The sequence below is a fragment of the Gossypium hirsutum genome, chromosome D04 (assembly GCF_007990345.1).
Source record: "Gossypium hirsutum isolate 1008001.06 chromosome D04, Gossypium_hirsutum_v2.1, whole genome shotgun sequence".
Classification (NCBI taxonomy): domain Eukaryota; kingdom Viridiplantae; phylum Streptophyta; class Magnoliopsida; order Malvales; family Malvaceae; genus Gossypium; species Gossypium hirsutum.
Window position 1 is genome coordinate 53,835,010 of NC_053440.1, and position 15,516 is coordinate 53,850,525.

Genomic DNA, 15,516 nt, shown 5'->3' on the forward strand with positions numbered 1-15,516 from the left:
ACATTTTCAAATTTATACATTCCCTTCTATCTAGCCTTTCGATTTATACATTTTCAATTCCAACTTTTATCATCATTTCATTTGCTTTGATTGGTGTAGTTCTTGATTTTTTCAATTTCCTTATTTTTCAAAAAAAAAATAGTAGGCTAATTAGGCAGGTGGTTGAACTGGTTCAACCATTAGCTCGGTATAAGTCAATATTAATTGAAACGAGTCGAAACACATTAAAATTTTGATCAGAAGGAAACATAAACTACTTGATACCGGTTTAAGATTGAAACAGTATACAATACCGACAACTGGTTGAATTCAAACGCATGTTTTATGACTAATAGGATTGGGCTAATTTAATTACAAGCCGAACCTTGGAGCTGTTTTCATGAATTGGGTTTCAACTTTCAAACCCAAATAGAGAAGAATTAATATGATATTTCTTTATGGATGGAATTAATATTTGATATTTCAAGACAATATAAACACATATTTAAGTTCTATAAAATAAACATTTACAGAAAAAAAATTAAAAGAAAAAGAGGAAAATTGTTTGATACTGAAAATTTTAAATTTTATAAATAGGGTTATACAGCAATAAATAAATAAAAATAAGTATTAAAAAAATAATTATTTGATACGATAATAATGGATATTTTTAGTTTCATGAGTGAAGTTAGTAATAATTATTTGATAAATACTCGAGCTTGAATAGCTAGAGCTATCGATCAAGCAAAACTCGAATTTAGTAATACCTGCTGACTCAAATAACTAATCAATTTTATTGAGCTTTTCATTTTGATTATATATTTTAAATATTTTATATAATTAAATTACATTACTAACTATAAGCTTAATCCTCGAGTCGAGCTCAAGTTTGAATACATGAGTTTAATCAAGTTCAACTATTTAAGTTCGAACTTCAGTACAAAAATTGATAAACGAGCTTAATCGATCCCAAACTCAAGCAACTCATTTATGTCTCAAGCTTAAAAGTAAATATTCAATCGAGCTCTAAATTTCTAGTCAAACTCAAGCTCGAGCTTACCAATATTTGGGGTGTTCAGTTATACCCTAAGTTGAAATAATAAAAATCCAAATCAAATAGATAATGTAATAAATTGAGGAATCCGAGACTGTGAAAGTAAAAGTGAATGGAGGGTGGGTTTGGATGGGTGGTGCATTTACTTGTAGTTAGTGCAAAAATAACAGTGACAGTGAGATTAAATACTGTAGCAATATTGTAACGTGAGACAAAAAATAAGCTAAATGCACTGCACCCGCAACCAATTGTCTATTCAAACCCACCTGGAATATTATTTAATTTATGTCTCAACTTGCAAATAAACAAACATTTTTATGTTTTAAGATAATCCCATTCTTGGAGACAAAGAAATCCAAACTTCACGTCTTTCAAAGAAAAAGGAGTCGTCATCTTAGAATCCACAAATTACAATTACTTTTTTCATGTGTTTGGTTCTCATCATTTTCAAGAGAAACTAAAAGGTTAAATTCTGATATTAGTCCCTATACTTTAATTTGATCAATTTCAATTTATGTACTTTTTGGATTGGTCAATTTAATTTGATCAATTTCAATTTATGTATTTTTTGAATTTGTCAATTTTAGCCCTTATACTTTTTTGAATTTTGAAATTTTAATCTTGACCCAAACAACAATAGTTAAAATTGTTCAGTTAAATTCAATTACTAGACCTATACAGTGTATAGTTATAGATTTAGTCAATATTCTGTAGTTGTGTCATTCCAAGTTCCTATACTTTTCAAAATTTGAGATTTCAGTCTTGGTGCAAAAGACTGTCTTTAACCCATTAATTGGATTTTTAGTGGGTAATATGTGGAAGTAACAAATTGACATGGCATTACACATATGATAATATGTTTTTTGCATCATACTTTGAAAATAGCAATACTTAATTGAATGAATTTAACAATTAATATAGGGACTAAAAATGATCAAATTAAAGTACAATGACTAAATTCATAATTTTTTGTAAAGTATAGGGACTAATAAAAAATTTAACCAAACTAAAACTATGAACAAAAATTTCAGTGTGTTTACGAAGATGTGAGATATCACTGATATAACAATTCTCAATACGTATTGTTAGAAACTTTGATTACCTTGTCCCGTTTCATGTTCGAAAAGCAGTTCAAACAAATTAGTTTAATGCGGTCAAAGATGTTGTGTTGGCATATTTGACCTTTAAATTTATGTGTTTTAACATTGTTATGTAGCAAATGAAGAAGCTATTCATGCATCATCATCATCTACTCATGTAGCTTGAAGAAAGAGATAGAGAGTTTTGAAATGTTTGAGATGCTACGTTGATCCTTATCCTTATTTTATAAGAGTATTTGGTGGATGTGCGGGAAGCTAGATAATGAAAGTTTTTATGAGATAATTACTCGAGATAATTCATGAGATAATTTTAATTTTAAATTAGAGATTTAAACTTATCAAAATACTGTTGGAGAGACTCTTGAAACAACATATAAATAGGCAGCTTAGTCACATCTGTCAACAGATTGTGGAGTGTCTTTTGTAAACAAGTTTTTGGAAAGTGATTTGTAACCATTTGAGTTCGACTTTGGGACAACAATTATACATTGTGAGAGGGTAAATTGAGCTCAAGTATCTAATAAATTCAGCAAAATCATTCTCTGAGCGAAACTCTACAAAGTAAGATTGATGAATCAGAATTGCATTAACAAATATTGTATATTAATTCTCTCCCTAATTTGCTTATTTCTTTACTGTACCTTAAAATTGTTTCGTCCAAATTGTTCTATCCCGACTTGTGTTTCAACATCAATTAGAACAATACATTAGAACAAGTGTAAACGGAAGGTTTTTTCACTTGTATGTAGAAATAGAAAGGTTAAAATAGGTCTTAAGTCCCTGTATTTTTTGTATATTTAAAATTTCGTCTCTCTACTTTTATTTTCAAGAATTTAGTTCTTTTACTTTTCATCTTTCAAAATTCAGATTCAATTGTTAACGACTTTAAAACTCTTATGTTAAATTCGATGGCGTGACATTTTGAAATAAAATAATACTAATTTGGTAACCATATGTAACAAAAAAAGGCGTTGTAATGAACATGAATTTAACAAGAGAATTCGAATAAAGTTAACAATTGGACTTACATTTTTAAATTTGAAAAGTAAAACAATTAAATTTCTTGAAACAAAAGTAGGGAACTAAATTCTAAAAGTGTGAACAACACACGAACTTAGAGCATATTTCAACAAAATAAGAAAACCTATCCCATAAAAAAGTTAACAAAAAAAGACCAATAACGTGCAATAAAAATAGAATAACACTTACGCCCTAATATCATATTAAGCATCGAATTTAATATTGCTAGTTTCAATTTTATCTACTAACTACAACACTAGTTGTAACTTGAGGAATAGCTAGGAGTACGATAAAACTTATCTTGGCTGACATATTTTTACCTAAATTGTTTGTACCTTTAATTGTTGAAGTTCGTTCATAGCCCATAAGTGATGGTTAAACATGCCAGAATCAAACTAAGCAATGATCAAATTGAAGACTTTCAGTATAATTCAGGATTCTTAAAATCGATGTTTAGATCTTTAAGGAGTTTGATCCAAGAAAGATCTAAGTTTTTAGCAGGAAAGTTTAAAGCAAGTTATCTAATTCGAGTATCAGGGTGATATTGCTACTTGATGAGTAAGTAAGATTGTGCTCGTTCAACATGGTGAATTAACTTTTTAGATAAGATCTTGTAGATATAAATTTTTTTTCAAATTATGTAAAAAGACTTTTGATATTTATTTCCATTTTTATTATGAATGGTCACTTCATCCAATTACAATTTTACAAATATATAAAAACTAATATTATAGCCAAAAATCAATGAAATAAGATTCAATTTTTTTCTGAACAATATTATTATAGGTTCTGATCATATAGGCTCTTTTTTACACAATATTTAGAACTACTCATAACCCCTCCCTAACCCATAAATAGAAAGATAATGTATTTCAGCGCACTCGAACTCACGTCCTTCTGCATTGACAATAATACACATACTAATCAAAATAAAATTGAATTGAATAGTAGAAAATGACTCAAGTTTAATAATTCACGTGAATTTTAGATGCTAACATAATAATGAGTTGATTATGTAAGTTATTGTCGGTAGAACTTGGCGAACATACAAGTTTGACCTTTGTTTGAAAAGCAAGTCACAATTAGCTTAATTAGCCAATTGAAAAGACAATGGATTGATTTGTCTAATAATATAATTTTAAAAAAACAAAAAAGGTGATTCATACTCTATCCAATCTTCTATCGTAGGCTATTGAGCATGTTTTGTACTAACTATGAAATTCATGCATCAATCCAAAAAGTTTATGTTCAAAAGTCTTGAGACTTTCATTTTATCTTTTTGAAGAGTGAAGGGTTGAGAGTCCTCTTAATGTCGACCATGAAAATCTCTTTGGAATCAATTTCATCATTCAGTTAAAGAAAATTTTAAATTTGATACAAATATAAAAAATATTAAAATATAATTATATGATTTTAATTTCATTATTACGATACTCAATTTTATTGCCACGAGTCAATTTCACTGCTCAATTAAAGGGAGCCTCAAATATTATACAAATACAAAATATGGTATTATATTGAATAAAGTTTAGAAATGATACTGTGACACTAGACCTGTTTGGGAGGGTTTGCGTAAAACTATAACCTCGAAAAATGAGTTTAGATAAAAAATAAAGTCCATTTAAAAAATAAGTTAAGCCTTGGGTAAGGCTTTTTTGGCCCAAGCCCGACCTGGATATGCAAAAAAAAAAGTGTTGTTATTATTATTATTATTGTTTTCATGATTTTTTTTTGTTTTATTGCTATTTTCTTTCCCTTTTTTTACTATTTTGCTACAATTTCACTATTATATTACTATTATTTTTTAGACTTAGGCCTAACAAACGGGTCTAAAATTTTAGTTAAACCCGGCCCGACCCATGAGCACCTCTATATGACAGACAATATGTATAAATAAAAGTCAAATATGATTCGAATAAGTATCAAAATATATGATATTAATTATTAACTTATGAAAATTTTAAAAAAATTATAATAATGAAAATATATTAATATAATATGAATATAACAACCATTACTATAGTCACGTTTATTATAGAATCGATTTTTTTATGTCTTGTTTTTAACTTCTATAATAACTTTTACTAAATCAGTTCACTATTTCTTGTCTCAAATGTTAGTAAAACAATTGAAATTTTATATAAAATATATTTTATTAAATAAAAATAATATTTAATAAATAGAATTATATTTCTAAATTTTATTAATTTTATTATTTAAATCTCACTAATTAGTACTATTAATAAAATATAATTTAAAATTTTTAAATAATATGATAACCTCTAAAATGTTAACATATTATAGGTAAAATTGTTATAAAGAGGGATGGTATATAATTATGTTAATCCCTCTTGGTCCAATAATAGTACATCAAATTGTCAAATACACATGTTTTGATAGGTTGAAAAGGCAATAACAAGAGGGGTCCAATTGATTGGCTACATATATCAATTGAATTTGTTTTGTTTTTGGTTGATTTGTCAATTGACAACACAAACTACCAATTAATAATAGTTAACATATAACCTTTTATTTTTATGTTTAAAGGAACTCAATTATAATTTTTCACCACAACTGTAGTGTATTAATAATCACAAATAATACCACTGAGATCTTCGCTTAATAACAAATTGAATTTTTGAATATTTTGAGGTTTTAAATTCCAATCCTACAATATAGATATACGTAGGGTGTGCTTCATATTTTCGGTCGAATAGATGACTGTAATAGGTCAATTTAGCCCGGGCTCACAAAAAAAACACAAAATAATAAAACAAAGTCCAAGTCCAGTCCAAAATTATATCATTTGACCCGATCGGAATGACCCATTCATTACTTGAAAAGGTTGAAGGTCCATCTGCAAGCTTGACGCATATGGAAACATAATCTTCAAGGATATGCAATTTTAAAATATATAATTTTGTAATATTAGAGATTTAATTTGTAGATACCCTTTAATCTTAGCCGTTGATGTAATTGATCTATACTGTTGGATTTGGGGAGGCACAACTATAAATAGAGACCTCTCCCTTCATTGTAAAACACTTGAGTTAGAAGCAATAATAATTCTTAAGAGCAATCACTCAAATTTCTCCCTCTCTTGCGTTCTTATTTTCTGTGGCTTGTTCTTATTTTGTTCTTCGTTCATCTTCGTTTCTTTTTAAGTTGCTTTCATTTGAGTTGGATTTTGGTAGAGGAATTTCGTTGAATCTTCATATTGTGAGAGTTAAACGTTTTTTTAACCTTTTTTATTTATCCATTTAATTATTTAATCATTAATTATTCTTTTACTTTTATTCATTTATTTATCCATCAACTTTCTTATTTACATATTGTTCATTCATTTAACCATATCATTCTTTAATTTTCTTCCATTAATTATATATTTTATTTGTTTTTAACATTATGTCACACATGTTTATTTTTTAAAAACTCGTGTTATAAATCATCCATTTTAAATTGTTGGATTATTTGCTTTAAAATTTTTTTCCATATATTATCAATTGCAAATTTTTTTATACTATCTATTTTATATACCATTTATTTTTAAGATGTTTTGTGTATAACTTGTTCTAAATTCCTTATTACACAATATTTATTTTTAAACTCATTTATATATTATTACTTTGTATATTACCTATTTTCATTTTTTATATATTATTTATTCCAAACTTATATATATTACCTACTTTTTTATATATAATTTATTTATTGATTTGTATATTGTTGATTTCAAATTTCTTTTTCCCTTATTGTTCATTTTCAAATTCATTATTTTTAAATTTGTTTACATTTTATTTTGCCTTATATATTTTTTATTTTATACTCTTTGTTTTAAATTCATTGGTCTTTGATTATTGATGCTAGTATTTAAATAATTGCCATTATGTGTTTTATAATTTGTTTATTTGTATTTTCATATTGCTGTTTTTTATCAAAGTTTTTACGCATCATTTTAATATTGCGTCAATTTTCCCTAATTTTAAAAAAGAAAACTTTTAAAAATAAGGCAATATTCGGTACTTTGGAGCTTTGAGAAAATCCTGCCCTAACTTACTGGGTTTCGATTTTTTTGATCCAAATAACCGAATATCCTTTTTAAACTTTAATGCATGAGACAAGCTTAGTTTCGAGGGTTAAAATGTCGTATCCTAACTTACTGGATGTGACATCTTATTACTTTGGGACAAGGAGGTCTTAACATCAAATTCGATTTATTCAGGTTTTTAAAGAGAATCGTATTTTAAAATCTTTTCAAATTTTCAACATTAGGATGTTAATTAATCAATTAGGTACCAATTTTTGGGTGTTACGAGAGTGCTAATCCTTCCTCATGCATAACTGACTCCCGAGCCCTTTTTCTCGAATTTTGTAGACCAAAATTATTATTTTAATAAATCAAAATGTTTTATTAAAATGATTAATCTCAAGGTGACCCGATCACACCTTGAAAAAAGATTGGTGGCGACTCCATTTTCGTTTTAAAAGTCGACCATGTTTTACAAAATAAAAATGGTTTCGACAATGACAACGTTACAAAGAGAAGTTTCCCGATGTTGCGATGACGGACAGCGTCGTGACAACGCGAATGGGGACGTTGCGACATGATCCCCATATAAATTGGGTTTTTTCTCTCAATTAAACTCTGTTATCTTTTCCCAGTTAAACTTTGATTACTCTAGAGATATTTTAGTATAATTAGACCTCTAATCTTAGCCTATTTAAAAGGGATATTATATCCTTATTTTGTGAAGCCAATTAAAAGGCAATTAAAGATGTAGTATTACAAGGCTTTTCTTTTTGGGGCGACAAAATATAGTTACAGATGAATTTTGGTGAGAGTTTTTGTAGTAACTATGGAGAGAATTTTGTACTCTTTTGAGAGAACTCTATAAGAGCTACGGTTTTGTTTTCGGAGTTTGAGTTTGTACGTTTAGTACACTTAGGTTTATTTTCTCCATATTGTACTCTCGTTTATTTACTCATTTACTGAAAACTCGAAGCTTCATTTGTTCGCGGTTTTTTTACTTTTTGAAGGTTTTCCACGTAAAATATTTGTGTGTCTAATTTTCTTTTCTCTTTTTGGTTCTTGTTTGTTGTTTATACATAGTGATCTCCGATAACATGTGTGATCATATTTATAATAAATTTATCTTATTAGAACCATTATAATTGTTTTTTAGAAAACTAGCTACGTAAAGGAAAGTATAACCCCTAGAAAAAATAACATGAGTTTTTGAGTAAATTATGTAATTTGATGGACCCTCAACTATTTGAGTGTGGCATCCTTTTTGTGTTAACTTTAGAATGCATGCCTTGTAGGTCCATGACAAGTTTCATGCCAAAAGATTAGGCTATTTATCTTTTCAAAAATGTTGGCTTCATTTGGCTATATCTCACCAAAAACTTGTGTGATGGACCCTTGGATAATATATATTGTCATTACAAAATAATTGGGAAGGACATTTTAGCTGACTTTTCCTCACCTACTTTTTTTTTTCATATTTGTGTTGACAAGAAATTAAAAGTTGAACTGATTGAGTTTTAGCTTGGCTGCTATCAGCATTGTTGTTAGTATAGGAAGACGCGAGTTTGAGCGTGTTGAAATAATTTTATCTTTTTATTTAAGGGTTGAAGAGGGATAATGGGTAATTTTAGGCATTTTATTATAAAATAAAATAAAATTTCAAAAAAAAAATTCAACTTCTAATCTTATTATTAATACTTATTCAAGGGTTTATAGTAGAGGCTGAAAATGAATTGTGAAATTTTGGGAGCCAAAACAAAATTTTATCATTTATTAATTATAATGGTGTAAATTTTAAGGGTCTAAAACACAATATCACCAAATAAGAGGCATAAAGACCACGGCCATGCAACTCATGCATTTATTTTTGGGTAAAATACATTAAGAGTCGCCTAACTATTAGTAAATTCTTTTTTGGTCACTCAACTATGAAAGTTATAAAATAGTCAACAAACTATTCAATTTTGTCTTTTTTGGTCATTAGTTGGCTAACGATAGCAACTTTTATAATTGGCATAATAACAACTTTAACCCTCAACATTTATACATTGTGCTGTTGATTCAAAAAAATCTATCCTCGACATTTACACATTTGTAATTTGGTCATTGTTGCAATTTTTTTTGTGACCATTTCACCTAAAAGCTAAAAAAATAAATTTATCAACTAATGTTGATTGAAAAATATACAAAATAACGAAAATACCCAAAAATCCAAGATAATAGTTTTCATCTTTTCTCATTCTTTTAAAATTAACCCTCAATGTCACAAAGAAAAGCAAAACTGAAAAAAAGACCAAATACACAACGTTTAAAGGTTAAGGACTAAACTTTTTTAGAATCAAGACTAAACTGACAATTTATAAGTGTTGAGAATTAAAGTTGATTTTATGTCAATTTTAAAATTTGTCACCGTTAGTTACTTAGTGATCAAACGAGATAAAATTGAATGGTTAGGTGACAATTTTGTAACTTTTCATTGTTGGACAACCAAAAAAAACTAATAGTTGAGTTACTACTAGTGTAGTTTACCATTTATTTTTACAAAATAGATCATAAAAAATGATATAATATAATACAAAGTTTATAGGTATTTGATTTGAATCTCATTTTAGTAAATATAATAAATTAATTAGATTAAACTCAAATTGTTACCATTTTTTAGTATATGGCATTTCTGTTTAGTGTAGGAGTGAGCAAAACTCGATTCAATTTAGAAAAAAATTGAGTTAATCGAGTCGAGTTATTCAAATTATTTGTGTAACGCCCCAAAATTTGAATGTTTGATTAAGAAATATTAGCATAATTAAATCATTGTATCTATAGATATCATTGTATCTATAGATATGTGTTCTACTGATATGTTCGAGGTTAGGAGTTTAATTTGTGTTTTTAAAAAGTTTTGCTATTTATTTTAACATAAACTTTATCCTTGAATAGTTAATTTAAGTTTAATTATGTGCAAAACTATAACAAGAATGAGCTTGTTGGTTCGATGGTTAACCTTTTGTATTCTCTTTAGTTTTGTGTTTGAATCTTGGCCTGTGCGTTAGGAAATATTTTTTATTATTGTCAGAATTTTGACCGGAGGCTTTAAACATTAAAATTAACGTTATTTCCCTTCTTTTCCTTTTTCTTTTGTTGTTTTGTTTTTCCTATTCCTCTTTCTTATTTTTTTGGTTTTTGGTTCGTTCCTTCTCGTCGGTTACCGTTAAATCCTCTGCAGTGCATTCGGGTGAGTACGTTCGTCGTATTGTTGATTGATAGTTGTGTGAATCTTGTTGACAATTTCTTAAAAACGTCAGGTTCATTTTGTTGAAATGACTTTGTTTTTGTTGAGTTGAATTCTTGTGATCAAGCGACTTTTGGCTTTTTTATCTTAGGTGTGGGTGTCGGAAGTAACGATTCTTGACAAGTTATTCGAGTGGTCACCACTGATTTGCTGGTAAGCGTTAGTTTCGTTGGAAGTGTTATGTTGAGGTTTTCGACATAGTTCAGTATGAGTTAAATTGTGCAAATTACATCATGGTAGTTGTTTAATTGGTTTTCGGTTGGTTACTTCAGGCTTTGGGATTTCATTGCTTTGTTTCTATGTCAAAACTACTTCGGGTGCGTACATAAAACCCGACTTTCTGAGAATTTCAGACGTCAGAAAATATGGTTGTCGATGCCACACGGACGTGTACCAGGCTGTGTGCATTACATGTCCATGTGTTAAGCCGTGTGGCAGGCCATGTGACTCACCTTTGCCATTAAAGACCATACAGGCCATAGGCATGGGCGTGTGACTAGGTCGTGTGACTCACTATTACCATTAGGGACCACATGGGCCAGAGACACGGGCGTCTGTTAGGTCGTGTGAGGCACACGAGCATGTGCCAAGCCATGTGGAGCCATACATACCAGTTATTTAGGTCGTGTCAAACCACACGGACGTGTGGGTCAAAAATGAATTTTTTTCCCTAAGGTCGTAAGCGTCGTTTGACTCAAACATAGGCCTTTTAGTGTTTATATGATCTAAATTAGACCGTATAAGTTGCTATCTAATGATCCGAGACTGAGTAGTTGATTAGCTAAATATATATTAAATGCAATGATTGTTAATGATATTGATCTGTACTATCTGAATATAAACTGTATGTGAATAACTATGTGTACGTTGTTGACTTCTAACATCTATAATTTGCATCTGCATTGGATGGGAAGTGTGTAAAGGAGGAAGTGATATGTTCTAGTTCAGTGGCTAAACCACAGGCTATATATGAATTTGGCGTTTTATCACAACTTGATTTGGCAGCTAGTCTACAATCGTATCGAATGTGTCATACCGACACTATGTGGTGTGTAGGGCTAGATGAGTATTAAATTTTCTTAATGGTGTGTTAGCTTGGTCGAAGATGATGTAGTAAAACTGTATCTGTTTCTAATCTGTTCTGATTTTGATATTGAATTGTTTTGTTTTTCATCTATTTGTTGAGACCGTATTGAATATCCTCTGATTCTGATTTCAAACACGAGTTTGGGAATTTACCGTTATACTTATGATTCTATTTGAATTTACATCCATTATATACATGGAGTTATCAACTCATTTTGTCTGTTGACTGAATTTCAGGTAACTCACAATCTTGATCAGGTTGGCGTAGTGGAAGCTCGGTCATTCTGTTTTATCACCTTTTTATATTATTAGTAATTTCAGTATTTTCTTCGTACTATGACTTGTAAGGTTGTTGGATTAATGACTGGGTTTTCTTATGATTATTTATAAACTGTTAGATGATTTTAAACTGTGTTTATAAAAGTTAGTTTTTTTAATAACGTTAATGTAACTCTTCAGACATTGTCTTAACGTCTAGGTCAGGTTTGGGATGTTACAATTCGAGTCAACTCGAATAAGTAATTTGAGTTTCGAGTTCTAATCAAATTGAATTTTACAATTTGAATAATTCTAATAATAGATTGGAATAAATACCCTTTTGGTCCCTGTCAAGTTTGAAAATGAGCAAATTAGTCTCTTTCAACAAAGATTACAAAAAAAATTAAAAATAATTTTCAAAAATTTAAAATAATTTTTAAAATTCAAAATATTTATAAAAAATTCCAAAATTTATATTTTTTTAAAAAGTTACAAAAAATTATAAAATATATATAAAGAAAATTAAAAAATTAAGAATTTTCTAGAATAATAATTTTGGGGATCTAAATAAGTTAATTAATGATTCAAGTTTATCATACTAAATTGTTTTTTAATTATTTTTCTTTGAAAAAGTTTTCAAATATATATTATTTCAAATTTATGTTCTCTAACATGGAATTAGTTATACTATAACAAGATTTTAATTTGACATGTTTAATTTTTTTAATTTAACTTGAACAATTTCACTCGATTCGACTTAGCTCGAATTTTATTTTACTCAATTATAAAAAATTTCAAATCGAGTTAGGATGATAAAATAAGACTCGTCAACTCCATTAACTCAAAATTTTACACTCGATTCGATCAAATGCTCACCCCCAGTTTAGTGTTTAAATGGGTGAAAATTATGAGTCATCGAGGATAAAGACAAGTACACCCTATTTGCGAGCTAAATAAATAATTTTAAAATTTTAAAAGTAAAGGTTAAAATATGTCATAAGTCTTGGTACTCTTAAAAAAATTAAATTTTAGTCCCTAGCTTTTATTTCTAAGAATTTAGTCATTCCACCTTTTAAAATTCAGGTTCAGTTGTTAAAGTTGTTAATTTTTTTTGTTAAATTTATTGATGTGATATTTTGAAATAAAAAAATATAACTAAAAAAATTGACGAAATAATGAAATTGAATTTAACAAAATAATTCTATCAGTGTAAACAGTTGGACCTAATTTTTGAGATCTCAAAAATTGAAAGATTAAATTCCTAAAATTAAAAGTACAAGGACTGACTTCTAAATTTATGAATAGTATAATGACTTAATATATGTTAACCAAAAATAAATAAGAATAATTTTATTTAAATGTTTGTTAGGCAATAATTTCATTCGTTATGCTGGTAATCATCAGACATGGATGTTAAGACTTAATTCTCATCCAATAATTTTCAGACAGTGGATTGAACGGACAAGAGTTTTAAAGTAAACCCCCCAATCTAATTTTGTGTTTTAGCCTACTAATTATGAGTTAATCCAATTTCATCCATAAAAAAAATTCAAACATAAAATCACTATCCTCCTATGGTGACATTTAAAAGGAGCATTAATGTCAAATATACATGGTGAGGAGGCTCTCCACCATTCAAATTTTCATTATTAATTGCTTTTCTTTTTCGAATTAGAACCGAAGTGACAAAGCTCATCAATCGTTAGTTAAAACATTGTTTGGTGTGCTGTTTTTTTCGAACTAGCTGGCTTAATTTTGCCCTAAAATTTGAATCTATGCATGAACCTCACCTGTTGGTATTAATAATGAATAAGATTCATTTATAGGATAAGCTTGAAAATGATTTATTTTTATTATGGGTATTAAATTTAGTTTACAAAATATTATGTTTTAGGTTAAATTCTATGTTGGGATAAATTTGACTTATGCAACAAATACGAATGAAAAATGAAAAAAATTGGACATAAATATTTACGTGAAAAAATCCCTCCGGAGAAGATAAAAAAACCATAGGAAAAGAAAAGTTCACTAACATAGCAAAAAAACGAAGAGGAATACAAGATGGAGAAACAATAAACAAATCCGAACCCGAAATACAAAGTTCTTTCAAAATTCCCACAAAAGTCTCTCTTAATTATGTTGTTGAATCGAATACTCTAAGGTTGCTAAAATCTCTATTTATAGACTAAAAATTCATGGCTAATCTGATTAGAATATCCCTAGAATTGTCAGAGTTTGACTGAGAAAAAATATCAGTGTTTAACAAGGAGAAGAAGTCCGATTTAAGTTGAGTACACGTCGCCACGTCGGGATGTCATTCTTCGCATCGTTGGGACGTCGTTGTCATGTCGTCGAGACATCGGCTCTTCCTTGTCCCGACGTCAACCTTGTTTCGTCCAAAATGCGAGGCACACTCCACATTCTGCCATTAGTGCTTGTATTTTGTGAAAGTTTTGGATTTAGTTCTTATACTTTGATTTAAACAATTTTAGTCTCTGTACTTTTAGAATTTTGAAATTTTAGTTCTAACCCAAATAGTAGCTTTTAAATCCGTTTAGGTAAATTCAATGACTAGTCTTGTACTATATGTACGGTTGCACATATAGTCTATATTCTCCAATTAGATCATTCTAAGTTCCTATACTTTAGGATTTTTTGAAATTTCAATCTTAATGCAAATAACGGTCGCTAATCTATTAACTGGACTTTTAATGAGTAATATGTGGAAATAACAAACTAACATATCATTGGAGATATGATAATATGTTTGCCTCGTCAGATTTTGAAAATAACATTGCTTAACTTAATGAATATAACAAATATCGTTTGATAAAGATTGAAATTTAAAGACTAAAAGTATAGTCTAACTTAAGTTTTATTATGGGTATTGAATTTAATTACTAACTTTTTTTTGTGGTCCTGTATGTGATGAACCACTAATTGTTTACCCATGGTCAGCCTTCTTTGTTGACTCATGTATGGTCACATAGGTCATTTATTAAATCTGTGGGGAAGAATTAGGAATCGTACGTGGATATTGAGCTTGCTATGTCAATTTTATGTACAAGTCCCAATGTTACATATTCATCAATTATTACATCGTAATCACACGTGTGTTCTTTAATGTCTAAATTTAATTTTTGGCATAACAAAGGGTATGGCCCGACACCCATAAAAGTTGTTGAAGACACCCTTGCAATACTTGATCTTTTTTCAAATATTTTTTCTTTGAATAGTCTTATTATAAGTTTTAATTATATCTGTTTTTTTATACAAGGTTTAAAACTATTTATAGCTCCACCCCAACCCATAAATAGGAGGATAATACGCTTCAGCGAACTCAAACCCACGTCCTCCTGCATTGGCAACAATGCCCATGCCAATTGGGGTAAGACTTAATCAACTTTTTTTTTAGATTTTAAAATTGTATCAATGATTAAATTGGTCAAATTATTTGTTTTTAAGTTAATTAGTTAGATTAGTTTGTTTGGTTTTAAGAGCAAAGCAAAAAAAATTACTATAGAGGAAACCAAAGATGAATCATAAATTTTTGGGGTTAAATTAAAATTTTATCATTATAATAACTTGTAAATTTTAAAAAATTGAAGGTGCCCATGTCCGGTTTAATCAAATAAGTTATCAAAAATCATAGAATAAATCAAATTAGTTCAACCATCGATTGAGTCGGTTTGTCCCGATACTT